Source organism: Mauremys mutica, chromosome 1 (genome assembly GCF_020497125.1).
Source record: "Mauremys mutica isolate MM-2020 ecotype Southern chromosome 1, ASM2049712v1, whole genome shotgun sequence".
In the NCBI taxonomy this organism is placed as follows: Eukaryota; Metazoa; Chordata; order Testudines; family Geoemydidae; genus Mauremys; species Mauremys mutica.
This window is the reverse complement of record NC_059072.1, coordinates 2388604-2402918: the sequence shown is the minus strand read 5'-3', so window position 1 is coordinate 2402918 and position 14315 is coordinate 2388604.

The window sequence follows — 14315 nt, the reverse complement described above, 5'->3', positions numbered from 1 at the left end:
TGCTCTTTGACAGTCACCATTGCAGGGACATTTTCACTAGGTTCTGTTGTTGTTACAAAACGCACCATTAAAGTCATTTGTTCCGTATGGCTCATGTCAGGTGTGCAGTCCAGAATAACAGAGTTATATCTTCCTGACTTCAGATCTGCCACAATCTTCTGTTTGACTTTTGTTGCCAGTAACTGTGTGATCTCATTTTGAATGGTTTTTCCAAGGAAGTGGGGTGTGTACATTTCTTGGGTGGTGACTCTTCGGAGATGCCCCTGGAGTACAGCATCAAACTCAGCCGTCAGCTTCACAATGTTAAGGAAGTTTCCATTTGTGATGAGGTGGGGTTTGAACTCTGTTCAGTCAGCACAGGCTGGGGCTGGAGGTTGATTCCATCATCCATACATACCTCAGTCACACATCTAAACTAAACTAATAAGATTACAGCCGGGTTTGCAAAAATGAAGGTTGGAGGAAGCTTTTACAAAATGGAGTGAGCGTTTTAAAATGGGGTTTGAATTACAATATGGCAAACAGTGAACAGAAGTTACAATGTAGGCAAGTGTAGTGGATGGTGAACAGAAGTTACAGTAATAAAGTGCACAATTAAAAACAATTTCATTGATCAGTTCTACAATGGCTGCTGAGATCCTGTGTCCAGTTCCAGAAGGATGCTGATGAATTGGAGAAGGATCAGAGAAGTGCCACGAGAATGATGAAAGGGTTCGAAAACCTGCCTGAGCGTGACAGACTCCAGGAGCTCAAGCTATTTAGTTTAACAAAGAGAAGGTTAAGGGGTGACTTGAGCACAGTCTGTAGGTACCTACCTGGGAACAAATATTTGATCACGGGCTCTTCAGCCTGGCAAGGGAAGGTCTAACTTGATCCAATGGCTGGAAGTTGAAGCCAGACGAATTCCGACTGGGAATAAGTTGTAAATTTTTAATGGTGGGAGTCATTAACCACTGGAACAATTCACCCAGCGTTGGGCTGGATTCTCCATCTCTGACCATTTTAAAATGAAGACTGGCTGTTTTTCTAAAGCTCTGCTCTAGTTCCGGCAGGAATTCCTTCGGGAACGTTCTCTGGCCTGTGTCATACAGGGGGTCAGAGGAGATGGTCACCGGGGCCCCTTCTGCCCTCAGCGATGATGGCCCTAGCTGCACCTAGTTCAATTCTCTTGCTCTAGTTCTCCTTTCCAAAACAGATGAACGCTGAATGGAAACCTTTGCAGTCATCAATCTCCTGCCTACAGCCCTGTGTACGCTCCCCCTGGAATGACGGGGCTACAGGGGCCGCAGGTCTGCTCCGCCTCTGTCATTTCTGAACATTTTGCTATGGTGATAGGCTGTGCTAAACCTACTGAAACTGCTGAGTGCAGTAGCCCACCTTCATTCCGAATAAATATAAGAAACAATAGAAGCCTCCACTCAAAACACAAGTAACGTGTTACAGCCCGAAACAAAGGCACATGTGAGTCCTCTCAGGAATTAGGACTATGCGGTGGAGGGCTTTCACTGGCTATTGTTTGGTAGAGGTGCGTGTGAGGGAGAGCAGGAGAGAAATGCAAGAGAGACGGGGAAGGAGCAGAAATCCACACATGGCCTGAACAAGAATTGAGCACGTGGTGCTGAGGAAAGCCTAGAGAGAGAGCTTTTGGGCAGAGTGCTGGCTGAAAAGGGTTTGGAACTGTGAGCAAAGAAACTCTCTCGCTGTTTGCTTCTTCCTGTGTCTGGGGAAACAGGACTTGGTATGTTCTTTGTACATAAATGGGATTGACTCAGAGATTCCTGACTCCATCATCAATTTCTCCCCCTAATGTAAGCAACCTGCTGGACCCCAAACTTTGGCCAACTGCTCAGGTCAAAAGGAGTAAGACTCTTTTTCCATTTGCAACTTTCACTTTTAAAAAGATGATTTCCCTCTTGGGTTGTTTTTAAATTCATTCCCTTCTGACTGGGATTCTTAGCAGAGCTCTTCACATGTGCACGCTCCCTCTGTGCTGCTCTCACAAACCAGTGCACTGTACCACCGAACAATCAGCTCTAGAGGGCTGGTACCGAGCTGAGGTACTATTTTCCCAGGTCCATTACTCTGCTTTAACTCGCGTGGACCTGTGTCCGTATTTGCAGAATCCGCTATCTCTTGGGCAATTCTCATTTCAAACTGTGAGGAAGCCGTTCCAGTAAGGGCCTGGGCTCCGGTTCTTTGCTCTTTGGGGAAGGGGAGCTGGAATACTTCTGACAAAAAGCAATCAGGGAACAAAAGTGCCTGAGAGAAGAACTCGGAAGTGGGTGCCTGTGCAGCACTCTGCATTGCAGCACAGGCTGAGGGTCGGCTGGAAAGCAGCCCAGGCCCTGTGTGGGCCAGAGGATTCCAATGGAGTCTTGCCCAATATTGGCCAATTCTGTAATTTTTTTTTCAGCGTCAGGGGAAGAAAGCAGTGCTCCGAACGGTTCACTTTGCCCAGCGTGGCCTTCAGAAGGAAGGAAGTGCCAAAGTTCAGCCTGCTGAGTAATGCTCGTGCTGCCCCCCTTCCGGGGTCATTACTTCATCACACACCGTTTTCAAAAGAATGCTACAGGCCACCAGGCCAGTTTTCGGCTCTGTGATGCCTTTAAAGTGCATTGCCCTCATGCTGTGAGACCGCGATCGCTGTCACAGACAAACCACTTCTCCCTCGGGCAGACGCTGGTGGGAATGGGCAGAGCTGCCCGGAACTCGAAGGAGCTGGGACACTGAACCAATGGTGCTGTGACAGATTACACGAGTTCAGGATTTTCTCTCTGATCTGGACAATTTGCTGAAGACCCAACCACTGCGTCTACCTTGTCCATCCTATCAGGCTACATGGCCTTGAGCATGATTCCCTGGGGCAGAAAGAAAGGGCAGGGGGTGGCTCTTCTTTAAATGGCACCAGACACCGCTGTGTAAATGCAGTCACATCCTCTACATGCTTTGACCATCACAGGTGCCTTTGCCATCTCCGGCTGAAGGCTTGTCCAGGTGCCAGCGCGCAGAGAGTCTCGTGCTCTGAGATTCCGCCTGCCCTGACGGCCGACGTAACGCCATTCTTGCTCTGTGACAGGTGCGAGGGTGATGATGGCACAACTCGGACATGTTTGCAGCAGCTGCTGCGCCTCAAAAGCACAAAACAGGTCTCCCTGGAACAGCCGTCTGGGCCCAGCTTGTTGGACCCAGGCGAAGCTGCTTGAAGAAGGAGCGGCCATGTTTCGCCAGAGAGGGCTGCCGCTGTTGGCAGCAGATTGCCATCCAGACTTCTTGATGGCTAGAAATAGCTCACCAGTGCGTCATGGGACTCTCTTATCCTGCCTAACATGGTCAAGCAGAGTCAGTCATACATCCTCAGGGCATCCGTCTCCGCGGGGGTTTGGAATTCTTTGTAGCCTCACTGTTAGTGAAATGCTTCCACGGAAACCTTACCAGCCGTTTGTTTGCCTCTGGGGGTGTGCGGCTGGCATGTGAGCTGCATGCGGGAAAGGTTCCAGGATGACTCTCTAAGCCTCGACTGACGCCCCATGGAACGCGCACCTGCTCCCAGTCCCGGCGCGGGCGCTGACGTCAGGTGCCCTCTGTCCAAACTGCTGTGCCAAGGGGTGAGGAGGCGGTTTCTGGAGTCGCAGCCTAACCCAGCCAATGGAAATTCTGCACTGAGTCTGGCCACGTTCGTCTTCAGTCATGTGTCCACCCGCAGAGGCACCCACTAGCCCAGGGCAATTAGGAGACCTCATCCGAGCGTTCAGTTTTGCTGAGTGCCAGCACTAACCCCATTTTTCATCCAGGCGGTGCCTTGCGTGGCAAGCCCTGGTTTTAGCAGTCAGAGAGCCAGGCAGGCGGCAGCTACGCTGCTCATGGTGGAGTCTGCAAGGGGGTCTCACCGGTTCTTCTTCACAAGACGTGAAAACTGTTCTCCTGCCCCCCGGAGCTGCTGTGTGTGTCAGCCCAGGGCATTTTCTGTTTCATTTGTTGCTTTTTCTTCTTTATTCCTCTCTCTTTCTTTCTTCACATCTCTTGTCGCTCTTCTTCTCTCAGGCCATTCTCTCCCTCTTCCCTTCCTCTCTGTCTCCTCTCTTCTTTCCAGTAGATTCTCTCGACTCTTTCTCTTTCTCTCCATCTCTCTTTGCCCTTTTGACCGATCACTTTCCCTCCATTCTTCAACCCTCCCTCTGCATCCTTCCAGGTCCCCTTCTCTTCGCCCCCTTGGTTCGGTTTGGGGCCAGAGGCTTCGCTCCCTCCACCAACGAAGCTACACGGATTGGCACCAGCGGAGGGTGTGGTCCAGTGTCGTGCCGTAGCCGATTCCCCAGTTCGAAGGGAAGGCAAGGCTTGCCAAGAATACCAGTGACTTGCCCTGGCAGGAGCGGCTTTGTCCGGATTTTCTAAAGGCCCCGTCGCCACGGTGTCTGAGCGCTGAGAACTGGCATTTAATCACGCAGCGCGCAGGCTGCTGATGGCCATGGAGTCCAACCGATGACCCACGTGGTCTGCCACAGTGCAGGGGATGGCTGTGAGGCCCAGGCACGCGGTAAGGCTGCTACTCAAGACATCGCCAGAGCCTGGCTTGACACTGGCGCCACCGCTTGGCTAATCTGAGACTAATCTCCCAGGCCATCACACCCCCGGGCTGCTGCGTCCCTCAGGAACTAGGAAACTCAATGTCATGAGAGCGGGGCACAGAGCCCTCGGGCTGAGTCCCTGTGGAACTCCCTCTGGGAGAGGCGCCAGTGGCCACGAGCTTCCCTGCGTCCAGACAAGAGGCGGAAACTCCCGTCAATGGAGCTTTCCCACAGTCATGGGGGACAATGGGGAAGATGCCAGAAGAGGATGTGATGGAATAGGGACTGTCTGTGTGGTTGATAGGTGAGAGCAGGGACTGTCTGTGTGCTTGGTAGGCAGAGACAGGTCTGCAGCTGTAACATGAGCCTGGCCTGGGGGAGGGGAGGTCTCACCTCTGGCTGTAGCTAGACAAAGGGAGGGGGGAAGTGGAATCAGTCTTCGGTTGGGAGCTGGGAGGTGGGTTTCAGGGGATCCTAGGCTGGGATCCAAGCACCCTGAACCCCCCAGAAAGGCCAGATTGAGGGGTCCTGGCTCTGAACCCAAGCTGGGCTGTATCCTGTGTTCCTGTTGTTCAATAAACCTTCTGTTTTACTCGCTGGCTGAGAGTCACTGTGAGCCCAGGAAGAGGGGTGCAGGGCCGGACTCCCCCACACTCCGTGACAACTGGTGGCAGCGGTGGGATCGACTGCACCCCGCGGACGGCGCTTCCTGCAGTAAGTGACTGGGGAGCAGTAAAACGAAGGGGCGATTCACCCCTGGGCGAGTGTGGCCAGAGAGAAGGACTTTGCAGTAACAGGGTCCCCCGGGGGATCACAGCGAGCGATCCCAGGGGCGGAGGAGTCTGCAGCTCGACCCTGGCAGAGAGGGGGTGACCTCAAGGACTGGCACACTAGGGGTCCCCCTGGAATCCGTGGGGAGCGGCGAGCACCCCGGCCTGCGAGCGGCCAGCAGGAAGATGTATGCCCAGCAGCGCAAGTGTGACCTGGTGGAGCAGTGTAAGCAGAGGGGGCTGCACTATGGGAAGCTCACCAAGGCCCAGCTGATTGCCCGGCTGGAGGAGAGAGATCGAGTCAATGAACCGGACCCGGTCTCTGAGGGAAGCAGCCCGGCAGATGCAGCGCAGGCACCAGTGTCTGTCCCTGCTGGGAGTGGTCAGCCGGCTGCTGAGGGCTCCTCGAGACCCCCCACCCCTAGGCCTAGGGGAAGGGGGAGGAGGAGGAGCCCAGCTACCGAGGGCACCGTGACCCCCCCGGCCGGCAGGGGATCGTCCCGGCGACGCTCGGCCTCCGTGGAACTCAGGCGGCTGGACTTGGAGAGAGAGATCAAACGGATGGAGATGGAGATGGAGGAGCGTAAGGAGCTGAGGGCATATGAGGAAAGACAAAGCCAGCGTGAGCTGGAGGAGAAGGAGAAGCAACGCGAATACGAGGCGAGAGAGAAGGAGAAGCAACGTGAATTCGAAGCGAGAGAGAAGGAGGAGCAGCGCAGACATGAACTGGCCCTGGCCCAGCAGAACAACAGTAAGACCCCGGCTGCGGTGAGTGAGGGGGGGCCCAAGCCTACAAAGAGCTTCGATACGAACTTCCTGGCCCCGCGTAAGGAGGGGGAGGACATAGACACCTTCCTGACGGCCTTTGAGAACGCCTGCGAGCTGCACCAGGTTGACCCTGCAGACAGGATCCGGCGCCTCACCCCCTTACTGGACTCCACCGCCGTGGAGGTGTACAGCCGAATGAGAGGGGCGGAGGCGCAGGACTACAACCTGTTCAAAGAGGCCCTGCTCCGCGAGTTTGGGCTGACCCCGGAGATGTACCGGAAGAGGTTCCGGAGTCAACGTAAGACCCGGGAGGGCACCTACCTGCAACTGGTCAACCGGGCGCAGGGGTATGCCCGCAAGTGGACAGCCGGGGCCCAAACCAGAGAGGACCTGCTTGACCTATTCGTACTGGAGCACCTGTATGCGCAGTGCCCATCCGACCTGAAGCGATGGTTGATGGACCAGAAGCCGGAGAACCCGCAGCATGCCGGCCAGCTGGCCGACCAATATGTGGACAGTCGGGCAGGGGATGGCAGGGAGGAGTCTCGAGGGGGCAGGTCTGCCTCAACGCAGAGAGAGAGTCACCACGGGACGTCCCAGCGGGGCCCTATGGAGAACCCCCACCAAAGGGGAACGTCCAACGTCAGATCCACCCGACCCCCTCGAGGGGACCCACGAGACATGGGCTGCTTTCACTGTGGCCAACAAGGCCACTGTGACGGTGCGATTCTGGCGGGACCCAACTGAAAGTGCCAAATCAGGACCAATTGCTTAAACAGGGCAGTCACAGCCCTAGGCTGGGGTTTTTCCACCTCTAAGGCAAACCAAACCAGCCAGACAAAAAGGACTTTGGTCTCACCCCACTGGCTAACCACAAGTCACACAAGCAATTTCCTTAGACACTCCAGTCTCCCAACATCACCACCAGTGCACTCGTCCTGGGGATGAATGGTTATGAAAACCAACACCCCAATAAAAGAAAAAGGTTCCCTCGATCCCAAAGGACCAAGCCTCAGACCCAGGCCAATATACACATCAGATCTTACCCACAAATCACGCTGTTGCCAATCCTTTAGAATCTAGAATCTAAAGGTTTATTCATAAAGGGAAAAAGGTAGAGATGAGAGGTAGAATTGGTTAAATGGAATCAATTACATACAGTAATGGCAAAGTTCTTAGTTCAGGCTTGCAGCAGAGATGGAGTAAACTGCAGGTTCAAATTGAGTCTCTGGAATACACCCCCGCTGGGATGGGTCAGTCAGTCCTTTGTGCCGAGCTTCAGCTTGTAGCAAAATCCCTCCAGAGGTCAGAAGCAGGATTGAAGCCCCGATGGAGCTGATGCCTCAGCCTTATATAGACTTTTCCAGGTGTAAGAATCCCTTTGTCCTCACGGTGGAAACTTACAGCAAAAATAAAATGGAGTTTGCAGTCACATGGACAAGTTTCTGCATACTTTGCTGAGTCACAAGGCGTGTCTGCCTTCTCTCCATGGGTCAATTGTGTAGCTGATGGCCCTTTAATGGGCCATCAAGCCAGCTATGCAGGGCTAACATCAGCTTGTCTGGGATCTTTCCCAGAAGCAGAGCATAATACAAACTACAGACAGTACAGAGCCAATACCTATAACTTCAACTACAAAATGATACACAGACATACAGACAGCATAATCATAACCAGCAACCCAGAACCTGGTCTTAGACACCTTATATGACCCCCTTTACTTAGGATTTGGTGCCACCACAGGACCTTGGTTGCAACCCATGTTCTATATGGTTCCCATTTATATCAATAACGTCACAGCCACATACGGGCCCAGTGCCCCAAGCTCAGAGACAGACCGAGCAGACCCAACCCGCCGAGGGTTGACTGGGTACAGACCCAATCGGAGGAGGGGCAACATGCCCAAGAGAGGGGGGCTGGCAGCGTCCCACCTGGGGAGGAGGGAGGAGGGCCCCCGGTCAGCGCCTCTGGGGGGCTGGATGCTCCGGTCCCAAGGGGCTGCTACAGGGTGGCCATGGGGCTGCCCCTCCGGAAACAGTGCCTGGTTCCCCTGGAGGTGGATGGGAAGAAGGTCACTGGGTACTGGGACACAGGCGCAGAGGTGACGCTGGCCCGGCCCGAGGTGGTGGGCCTAAATCGGATGGTGCCTGATACCTACCTGACCCTGATGGGCGTGAGCGGGACCCCATTCAAGGTGCCCGTGGCGAGGGTGCACCTGAAGTGGGGGGTCAAGGAGGGCCCCAAGGATGTGGGAGTGCACTCCCATTTGCCCACAGAGGTGCTAATGGGGGGGGACCTCGAGACCTGGCCCGGCAATACCCAGGGTACCCTGATTGTGACCCGTAGTCAGAGTCGGCGCAGGGCTCTGCACCCTGACAACAGGGAAAGTACTCTGCCCGAGTGCCTGGTGGGGAGGGAACGCCCAGAGACACGACCCAGAGAGGCTGCGGCCTCAGACCCAGCCGGTGAGAGAGAGCAGGGCCCCATCCCTGTCCCAGCTGCTGAGTTCCAGGCCGAGGTGCAGAAGGATCCCTCCTTGCAGAAGCCCAGGGACCGGGCTGACCTCAATGCAGCGCAGACCATGAGGAGAGGTTGCAAGGAGAGGTTCCTGTGGGAGAAGGGGTTCCTGTACCGGGAATGGGCTCCCCCCGGGGAGGTGGAGTCATGGGGGATTAGGAGGCAGCTGGTGGTTCCTCAGAAGTTTCGCCACAAGCTGTACCTGGCCCATGACATCCCCCTCGCAGGGCACCAGGGAATCCGGCGCACCAGGCAGAGGCTGCTACAGAACTTTTACTGGCCTGGGGTCTTTACCCATGTCCGGCAGTACTGCCAATCCTGTGACCCCTGCCAGCGGGTGGGGAAGGCCCGGGACAAGGGGAAAGCAGCTCTGAGGCCTTTGCCCATCATAGAAGAGCCTTTCCAGAAGGTGGCCATGGACATGGTGGGGCCTCTCAGCAAGGCGACCCGGTCAGGAAAGAAATACATCTTGGTGGTGGTAGATTTCGCCACTCGATACCCCGAGGCGGTGGCCTTGTCCTCTACCGAAGCAGCCACCGTGGCGGATGCGCTGCTGACCATTTTCAGCCGGGTGGGATTCCCCCAGGAAGTCTTAACGGACCAGGGGTCCAACTTCATGTCGGACCTGCTCCAGTCCCTGTGGGAGAAATGTGGGGTCCGACCCAGCTGGGCCTCAGCGTACCACCCCCAGACCAACGGGCTGGTGGAGAGGTTCAACGGGACGCTAAAGATGATGCTAAAAACATTCATGCACCAGCACCCACAGGACTGGGACAAGTACTTACCTCACCTGCTGTTTGCGTACAGGGAGGTACCCCAGGAGTCTACTGGGTTTTCGCCTTTCGAACTGTTATATGGAAGGCGGGTAAGGGGGCCCCTGGACCTGCTGAGAGACGAATGGGAGGGGAAGGCCGCTCCCGATGGCGAGTCGGTGGTGGAGTATGTCCTGACCTTCCGGGAAAGACTTGCCGAGCTCATGGGCCTGGCCAGGGAGAATCTGGCCCGAGCCCAGAGGAAGCAGAAGGTCTGGTACGACCGCACGGCGCGGGCCCGCGCCTTCGCCACCGGGGACCAAGTGATGGTTCTCATCCCCGTGAGGAAAAACAAACTCCAGGCTGCCTGGGAAGGGCCCTTCAAGGTTGTCAAGCAGCTAAATGAGGTAAACTATGTGGTGGAGCTGTCTAACCGGGCGCACCACCGCCGGGTGTACCATGTGAATATGATGAAGCCATATTATGACCGGGGGAATATGGTGTTGGCCGTGTGTGGCCACTGGGAGGAGCCGGGGGATGACCCTCTAGTGGATCTATTCCCAGGAACAAAGGCTGGTTTCCCCCTGGAGGCGATTCCCCTCTCAGATCAGCTGACCCCGGCTCAGCATGCTGAGATCAGAGGGGTGCTGCAACTGTACCGACCGTTGTTTTCCAACCAGCCTGGGCGCACTAATTTGACTGTCCACCGGGTGGAGACTGGGGCACACACCCCGATACGCTGCTCCCCTTTTCGGGTTACCGGGAAGACTGCCCAGGACCTGGAAAGGGAGGTCAGAGACATGCTGGCTTTAGGGGTGATCCAGCCGTCCGCCAGCCCCTGGGCCTCCCCAGTGGTGCTGGTCCCCAAGAAGGACGGGTCGATCCGGTTCTGCGTGGACTATCGGAAGCTTAATGCCATCACCGTATCTGATGCCTACCCCATGCCAAGGCCTGATGAGCTCCTAGACAAGCTAGGAGGCGCTCGGTACCTCACCACCATGGATCTTACCAAGGGCTACTGACAAGTGCCGCTGGACGCAGATGCCAGGCTGAAATCGGCCTTCATCACTCCCCTGGGGCTCTATGAGTTTCTGACCCTGCCCTTCGGCCTCAAGGGAGCGCCGGCCACCTTCCAGCGCCTGGTGGATCAGCTACTGAGGGGGATGGAGAGTTTTGCTGTGGCGTATATTGATGACATCTGCGTCTTCAGCCAGACCTGGGAGGACCACGTGCTCCAGGTTAGACAAGTGCTGGACCGACTCCGAGAGGCGGGGTTAACCGTAAAGCCTGAGAAGTGCAAGGTGGGGATGGCTGAAGTATCTTACCTGGGCCATCGGGTGGGGAGCGGCTGCCTAAAGCCAGAACCAGCCAAGGTGGAGGCGATCAGAGACTGGCCCGCTCCCCAGACCAAAAAGCAGGTCCAGGCCTTTATTGGGATGGCGGGGTACTATCGGAGGTTCGTGCCCCACTTTAGTGCCATAGCTGCCCCCATCACTGAGCTGTGCAAGAAGGGGAAGCCAGACAAGGTGGTCTGGACCGAGCAGTGCCAGGAGGCTCTCCAGGCACTGAAGGAGGCTCTGCTCAAAGGCCCAGTTCTGGCAAACCCAAACTTTGACAAGCCCTTTATGGTGTTTACCGACGCCTCCGACATGGGCCTGGGGGCGGTGTTGATGCAGGAGGATGAAAAGGGGGAGAGACACCCCATCGTGTACCTGAGCAAGAAGTTGCTACCCCGGGAGCAGAACTACGCGGCCATCGAGAAGGAATGCCTGGCCATGGTGTGGGCCCTGAAGAAACTGGAGCCATATCTCTTTGGGCGCCACTTCACCGTGTACACCGACCACTCTCCCCTGACCTGGCTGCACCAGATGAAAGGAGCCAACGCCAAGCTCCTGAGGTGGAGCCTGCTCCTGCAGGACTATGACATGGACGTGGTCCACGTGAAGGGAAGCGCCAACCTGATAGCGGATGCGCTGTCCCGGAGAGGAGGCCCTGAACTTCCCCAGGTCACTGGGCAGAGTGACCCCGCTCAGTTCAGTCTCGGAGGGGGGAGAGGTGTGATGGAATAGGGACTGTCTGTGTGGTTGATAGGTGAGAGCAGGGACTGTCTGTGTGCTTGGTAGGCAGAGACAGGTATGCAGCTGTAACATGAGCCTGGCCTGGGGGAGGGGAGGTCTCACCTCTGGCTGTAGCTAGACAAAGGGAGGGGGGAAGTGGAATCAGTCTTCGGTTGGGAGCTGGGAGGTGGGTTTCAGGGGATCCTAGGCTGGGATCCAAGCACCCTGAACCCCCCAGAAAGGCCAGATTGAGGGGTCCTGGCTCTGAACCCAAGCTGGGCTGTATCCTGTGTTCCTGTTGTTCAATAAACCTTCTGTTTTACTCGCTGGCTGAGAGTCACTGTGAGCCCAGGAAGAGGGGTGCAGGGCCGGACTCCCCCACACTCCGTGACAGAGGAATTTTAGAAATGCCCCTGGTCTGCTTCAGGGGAACGAGGAAAGAAAGTAGGTCCCATGTGGCTGTAGCTGTTTTGTCAGGCACAGAAATGCTCTAGTGACGACTGTGAGATGATAGATAGATAGATCGATCGATCCATCGATCGATCTCTGGGGGTAGATAGATAGAGGGGTGTGGGAGAGTACATAGAGGGCTCTCTGGGGGTAGAGAGATAGAGGGGTGTGTTGGGGTACATAGATAGAGGGTGTGTTGGGGTACATAGATAGATAGAGGGGTGTGCTGGGGTACATAGATAGAGGGGTGTGCTGGGGTACATAGATAGAGGGTGTGGGGGGTACATAGATAGAGGGGTGGAGGGGTACATAGGTAGACAGATGATAGTATTTTAAAATCCACATGAGATGGGCTAACAAGACACATGCTCAAGTTCACCACATTCCCTTTGCTTTTACGCTATGTTGTCAGCTTAGACTGAACCCTTTTTTGGAGCCTGGGCCTTGCAGAAAGCCCCTGTGCACCGCTACACACAGAACGAGAAACATTCACCATCATCAGAGCTCACCACCCACAATGCACTGTTAAAATTCCCCAGAATGCATTGTGCCTGCTGGCAGTGCAGAGGAAGCTGGGACGGCTACCCACAGTACACCAGGTTCACATCAATGCAATCGGCGGCTGTGCGGGCACAAGTGTTGTGACATAGAATCATAGAATTTCAGGGTTGGAAGGGACCTCGGGAGGTATCTAGTCCAACCCCCTGCTCAAAGCAGGACCAACCCCAACTAAATCATCCCAGCCAGGGCTTTGTCAAGCCTGACCTTAAAAACCTCTAAGAAAGGAGATTCCACCACCTCCCTAGGTAACCCATTCCAGTGCTTCACCACCCTCCTAGTGAAAAAGTTTTTCCTAATATCCAGCCTAAACCTCCCCCTCTGCAACTTGAGACCATTACTCCTTGTTCTGTCATCTGCCACCACTGAGAACAGTCTAGATGCACTGGTGCAAGTGGCACAGTGTGAATGCACTGCACTGGAATGGTTGTATTACTTTAGCTAAGCCAATCCAGCATCCTCAACCCAAACGTCCCAGAATCAGGAGTCAGCCTTGAAACCCATGAGATTTAAAAACGTGGACACTTGGGGTTCTGTTTATTTGCCTTCTGATGGTAGAAAGAGATTGGGAGCACTTTGGGGCAGGGTTTGTCCTTGTTGTTCTGTGTTCATACAGTGCCTAGCACACTGGAGCCGTCCCTGGGCTTCCAGGCACCAATGGATTACAGATCATTCATAACAATAACAATAACTGCAGCATCTGGTTGAAAAATCTTCTCAATCTTTTTTTTGCACCCAGGAGGGCTAGAAATGTCTTTGTTTAAATGAAAGCTGAGAGTCTCAAGTGATAACGTGACTCCAGCAGCTGGGGCTTTAAGAAACCCCCCAAATATTATGAGACTCATGATAAAGAAAAGACTACAGTCAGAGAGTAGTTGCCAGTTGTTCGCTCTCAGGCTGGGAGGCCGTATCCAGTGGGATCCTGCAGGCGTCAGTCCTGGGTCTGGGACCATTCAGTATTTTCATTCATGACTTGGATACTGCAGTGGAGAGTAGGTTGATCAAACGTGCAGATGATACCAAGCTGGGAGGGGCTGCAAGCACTTTGGAGGCCAGGATTAGAATTCACAATGACCTTGACAAATTGGAGAATTGGTCTGAAATCAACAAGAGGAAATTCAATGAAGACAAAGTGCAAAGTACTTCACTTAGGAAGGAAGACTCGAACGCAGAACCCCAGCCTGGGGACGGACTGGTTAGGTGGCAGCTCTGCTGAACAGGAGCTGGGGGTTCCTGTGGCTCACAAACGGAATGTGAGTCAGCAATGTGCGGCAGCTGTGAAAAAGCTCAGATCATCCTGGGCTGTATTAACAGGAGTGTCGTATGTAAGACACAGGGGTAACTGTCCCATTCTGCTCAGCACTGGTGAGGCCTCAGCTGGATACCGCCCGTGTCCAGTCCTGTGTGCCTGTAACAGGGTGTACCTACCCCGCATCAGCCCCGAAAGGGTTAACTGTGCTTTGCAGGCTGAGAAAGCCCCGCCCCTCTGACTCTGCTGGGCATGCTCAGCCTGGAGGCGGAGTATAAAAGGAAGCAGCCCAACTCAGTCTGGGCAGGCTGCTGAAGGGGGGAAGATGCAGACTGCAGGCTCTCTCCAGGGAGCTGCTACAGGCCTCGACTACGGAGCCACGGACACCGAGCCCAGACGGACTCCAGGCTGCCTGATGAGCCAGGAGAAGAGACCATGCTGGCAGGAGCTTCGCCACTTGAGGACTCCAGAGACCTGGGGGAACCATGGAGCATCGCAGAGGGAGAAAGGATAGGAAGCAGCCCAGGGGACTTAGACTTTTCTGCAGTGTGTGAACTGAGGAACCAGTCAGCATGATTTGGGAAGACCCCCACCACCGCCAGGGCCCCGGGCTGGGACTTGGAGGAGCA